This window comes from Lepeophtheirus salmonis, chromosome 6 (assembly GCF_016086655.4).
Source record: "Lepeophtheirus salmonis chromosome 6, UVic_Lsal_1.4, whole genome shotgun sequence".
Classification (NCBI taxonomy): Eukaryota; Metazoa; Arthropoda; class Copepoda; order Siphonostomatoida; family Caligidae; genus Lepeophtheirus; species Lepeophtheirus salmonis.
The window spans coordinates 57811786-57817785 of NC_052136.2; the positions used below are offsets into that span (position 1 = coordinate 57811786).

General features: G+C 30.3%; 1 protein-coding gene across 1 annotated transcript in view; it reads right to left on the reverse strand.

The window, feature by feature from the left end:
• Window positions 1–2090, reverse strand: part of LOC121120764 (uncharacterized) — a 143024-nt gene extending 140934 nt beyond the window's left edge. Inside the window, exon 1 of the mRNA XM_040715624.2 lies at window positions 1987–2090. The gene's annotated coding sequence lies outside the window, so the exon portion shown is untranslated. The remainder of the gene's footprint in view (window positions 1–1986) is intronic.
• Between the last annotated feature and the right edge of the window lie 3910 nt (window positions 2091–6000).

The window sequence follows — 6000 nt, forward strand, 5'->3', positions numbered from 1 at the left end:
AATTCAAAATAAAGTATTTTACAATATGAAAAAATGACAATAGCACATGATCAAAGTTACAAAACATTCAAAATTGCAAAATAGATTCTGAGCCTATTAATAAACAAACCAAATAAACATTGCTCATACCTTATTGATTTTTTACAACGGTATCCTTACAACATCCACAACTTTTATGTATGTCTAGTTTGTTGTCGATTTTATACTTTTTCCCCCTTCATTAATATTCATTAGTTGAACTGGAGTTAGCTGTAAACTATGAACAATTCACCAATATGTAATGTAAATAGGACTATAATTGAGCAAGATTGAACAATTACTACATATATATGGATTTTTCTCTTTTAAAATTAAAAGATAGATACATATAATAAATAATGCTATGTAGTTAATTAATTTATGTTTCCAACTTTTCAAATGTAAAAATTACACTTGAATCGCTTCATAGAAACTTTTTGTTAAGTCACATACAAGTATTTGCATGTGAACCGTAGTTTTCTCACCTATGCTCTATATATATGAAAATAATGTCTGGATAATTTATAAAATTTATACCAATAATGCAAAAATTACGTTATAGCTTATGAAAATGGCCTCAGTGGAAAATGGCTATGGCGGAAATATCCTGTCATTTACTAACAAAATCAAAATATTTTGGCATAGCCACCCAGCAAGTTAAAAACAACCTTCACCAATTGACAAAATATTTAGGACCCCTCCAAATATATCCCGTCATTTTCTAACAAAATGACAATACTTTGACCCAAAACTTGTGTTATGCAATGGCAGGACCACCAAGATGGTTATATACCACTGTGGCCGCTTTACAAAGCAAAGAATTCAAAATGAAATCCAATCCCTTAGATTAATTGAGGCTATAGAAAAGACGAAAAGACAAATCAGGTGAAGGCCCACTGCTTCACAAAGTACCTTCCAAATCTCCAAAATAACTCCAGTAACATGGCTTTATTGAAGCTACAGCAAAGACACCATGAAGGTCAAATACCACTACTGCTACTTGACAAACCATATATGCCCCTTCTGAATACTGCGAAAATTCTGGGCCTAAGTATATTGTACGTATGTTAACTTTTATATAGTTTATAGCAAGTTGACCAAACGCCCTAGTTTTACCGTGACTGTTCCATTTGAGCACACCGTATTACATAAAAAAATATTTTTCTTTGTTAACAAACGACAGTGGTTTTTAACCTGCTTGTTATCCTTGCCATTTCACAAAGCAAGATTTGGAACGAGATATCCGGCTTTTAATAGTAAATGACGGGAATTTTTCCTAATCATAATTTTCCACACGAGCAATTTTCTCCAAGGTCATTTTCTGTCCACAAAATGTATTAATTTCGGATAAAACTAATAAAATCCATTTTGTTTTGTATACGTTTTGTTTGCTAAGATGTACATCATTTCATAGACGCACATTGAAAAGAAATTAAAAATAAGATATTCATTGAATTAAAGGTTTTCGTTTTTTTCTTCAATCATATTGTGGAGAATAACATATTACAAACATTAACAAAATGGAAAAAAAAAAAAAATCAAATAATATGGGATTGTTTTTTTAAATTACATGTAATTGAAAAGAAATGATAATGCCAGAAGTAATTTGTCAACTTGTAAAAATCTTTATGCAATTCTTTTATTTTTCCTAAGAATTACTTATTAGTATATACATGATTGAAAACTTTTTTTTTTGCTGTTGTGAAATTATATTTGTACAAATACAAATGGCAAAAAGGATGTGAGATATCTTAATTTATCACTGTCAGTAGCAATTATATGTTGATTGATTTTAGATAGAAAAAAAATACAAACTTTACAAAAAAAGAATTACTGCAAAGTCCTTGAAGAAATTAAATAATTAGTCATCTAAATAAGATATAAGTTTTTGATAGTGGGAAAAATGTTCCTCTGTTGATTATTTTGTTATAAAAAACAAACAAATAAAGAAAAATAGTTATCAAATACCTTTGCGATCGATTCATTCACTGGAAACTAAAGGAGAATATCTTTAACTCGTTTTTAACGTCACTATAAACATGCTGTACAAAAACCAACTGACTCCCGCTCATATTTTCCCTCCAAAAAAAAGCATGATGGTTACTTCTTCTTCTTAATTTTTAGAAAGCGACGTTCGTTCTTTATAATTTTTTTTACAACGTATTGTTGGGAGAAACGTGTTCATTATACATTCTTATAAATTCATTCCCCCACTGAGTCTCCGCTTGCTCTTCTTTCCTCTTCCACTCTTTGGCTCTTGGGTAAAGGTAAATGAGGCACTCATAGGGAAGATGTTCTGTATACAGGTTACACATGCTATATATTATTTTCAAAAAAAATTCCTCTCAAACCAGTTATCAAATAAAATAAAAATAAAGCCAGATTCTGAAAGCTAGTTAGATTTTGATTTATTTAATAAAGTTACCTCTACCCTCAATTACATTCTCTATGTGCGAGCAGGCCTTTACCACTTTGCTCCTTTGCCAACCCCTGGAATTCGTTCTTTAACCGACTTATAAGTTCGTCTTTGGTGTTGCAGGGTTTCGGTTGGTGTGTCCTTCGATCGTGTTCCACACAGAAAAACCCATCGAATACAGATAAGACTGGAGGCCCAAAGTCCCGCGAGATAAAGTCCTCAAAATTGTCATGGATCCATTTCAGTTTTTTTTAGGTGTCACGTCTCAAAATGACATTTAGAGCGCTCAAATTCCCCCCTAACTTTACGAACGAACGTCTTAATCAGTTCCAGAGTTCGAGCAATGATTATGTTGTTACTCCAAGCGCGGAACCAAGGACAGTACCATGCCTTTTCCCAATATTTGGGACAAAGAATTCGTCAATTGATTCCTTTTTTTGCAACTAGTACAAGTTTGAACAATTTAATTAACAAAAAAGAATTAAATGCCTAAGTGCCCATGTTTACCCATGAGAGCACCCCCAAAGTGGTTCCATAGATAGCTTGGGCGCCCTGTAATATCAATTTTTTTAGAAACTCGATGATTTTTATAGACGATTTGTCTACTTGAGAAACTTCATCGTCTTTTTATAATAGTTGAGTACAGCAATAGCCTGAACAGTCTGACAACTAATTGGCAAATACAAAGACTCTGACTAGAGACTAACAACTTGTCTGGTACTTGAGCCCATATTTGAAGACTTTTAACTTGTCTTGATATCATAATCAAAGTCTGAAACCCATTTTGGACTCGAAAGTTAAGACGTTTAGAGTTAAGAAAGTTAAGACATTTTTGTATATTACATATATTATTTAGCTTGTTACAAGTATTTCTTGGATTTCAGATCCTTTTTTTAAATTACTCATACTCGTTTCAATTTTTTCTAAGAGGTATATTTAAAATACTCTTCATTGCATACTATATGTAGATGGAAATATTTTAGAAAAAAATGGGATACTAAAAACGGGAAGGGAAAAAAGAAGAAGAAAGGTTACAAAGTGGATAATTTGACAAAAAAAATTAAACTGATACCAATATAATATAAAAAGAAAGAAAGTATATTGGAGCAATTGGTATATTTGTATATTTAACCTCTTTACAAATTTTAGCACCTATTTTTAATTAATATTATCTGCTAAATTATATTTTAAGAATAGAATTAAATGTGTGAGGCTTAGATGTTTAAAGATAAATTTGATGACAATACTAATGTCTTTTTATATAAAGAAGATGCCTTTTTTATCAATAAATATTCATTCATTCCAAAATTGGAATAAAAGTCCATTTATTTACCTTAAGATCTAAAGGATAATATAGAAACCATTATTAGTTTCTATAATAAAAGTCTTCCACTTGATCTTTCTCTTGCATAACATGTTAGAATTATATTAATAAATTTTTGTGACTAAAAAGACAAATAAATAATTTTTTTTATACATGAGCATCTTAAATGAATTTGCATAAATATGATAGAAGAGTAACTAATTTCTTATAATAATGCAATTAAAATATGGAAGCAAATGGAGTCAATTTTAATTGGATGGAAAACTTACTTTATATTTATTTTGAGTGGCTCATAGAATATTGTGTCATTCAACTAACTTATTATCTCCCTTTATATAAAATAGTTTCGAGAAAAAGTAATTTCGTATTTTCCCCTATACTTCAATGCTTTATAAAAAAAATCGGATTTAAGCCAAGTATTCCCCGTTCTGTCCAATAACTTGTTGCCTACAAGAATCCAACTTCATAATGCTCTTTTCGTAGAAACGCTTGTCTCTATTGGGAAAAAGTTGGACAATCAATTTTCACAGGCATCGATTGAGGCCAAATTTGTACCCCAAAGCGCGTTGGCTAGAAACAGGTGGTAGACACTTGGTGCCAGGTCCGGGCTGTAGGATGAATGCATAAGAACTTATCATTCAAGTACATGGAGATTCTAGCGCATCACCAAAGATGTGTGCGGCTTAGCGTTGTCTTGATGATGTCTTGTTGTCTCTTATATACCTATGCTGGCCGCTTCCGTTCGATTGCCAGCTTGTAACGGTAGAGTTGTTCACAGTAGAGGGATGAATTGAGCTGGGAAAAATAATTTGAACTACTGTTGTACAACACGAACCGAAAGAGTATTGGCCCCGTACACATCGTAAATTATTTGGATCACTTTCGACGCGTTTTCCCCTTTCAGAAAGTAAAAATGTGAAGTATGGCGATTTTTTTCTTTTGAGACCTCAATATTCAACGCACGATAATTCACGACTAAATAGGTCAAGTGCAATACTTTCAAAAATTATTTTTAGTATTAATTCACACCTTTACTACACCTTATCGTATGATCCAATGTGACCAATAATGAACAAGATAAATTTAGTTAAAAAAAAAGGTGGGAAACACGAAATTACATTTTTCATAACCTAATATACATGTATGTATATTAGGTTGTAGGAAAGACATTTCGATTACATCACTGATACCAAATGGAAAAAAAGTAATATACTTTTTCTGTACGCATTATATGTATGTACATTTTTTCCATGTTTTTGCAGACAAATGCAGAAATTGTCAAAACAATACTCCAAATATTTTTCACTACAAATTAAGATAATTGAAATGATAATATTTTATTTACATTGTCTTTAATAGATTTAAATTTATTCGTTATGAAATATAAAATGAATTAGTATACAAATAGAAACATATTTATTTTAATATAAATTCATTTAAACATGGATTTGTTTGCAAAGTATTTTCCTTTATATTATTTAAAAAGTTGATTGAATTAAATGAGTGTATCAATGCATTTTACTTCTGTTCACTTAAAAGAAACACCATGCTTTGAAATTCTATCTTGCACTTATCTTATAAAATACCTACGTCAGGTAAAAATAAAAAGTCTATTTTTTTTTGGTAAAATAAAGTGAAAGTTATGTGTCTTATTGAATACCAACCATTTGTGCTGAGTAAGTTATGAAAAAAAATGTTGGAAAAAAATTTAATTAAAATGTGTTATAGCCATTTTTAGTTCGTCATTTTTTTAAGAAAATATATAAAAATAAGTGAAACTACATTCATGCAGTTAGCATTCTCAAAGGGATATTTATATAAATTGTCCCTATCTTGATATATTAAATATTCATTTTTTATTATTACTAGGATAAGTGATTACTAAGTGGAAAAAATGTTTTTGTTTATTTGGTAGCAATGCTGCTGATTTGTTTAGTATAAAGCTATCACACTGGCATTAAGTATTACACAATAAACTGAAAGAGAAGTCATGAGAGAGAGTTTTTCATATATTTAGATATTAGCTTTTCTACCCGACATTGTCAGAAGTAATTAGGCACCGCATAAAAGAACAATTTTTCATTAATAGTATAGAAGATAACTCACCAAAAATTCTCAATAAAACTCTCTATTTTTCATGAGCATATTCAATCTTAACATGTAAATTGCACTTTATTACGTTCTCAAATTTTCGGGTCAACCTACAAAAGTCATACATACGCCTCTGTAAATATAAGTGAAT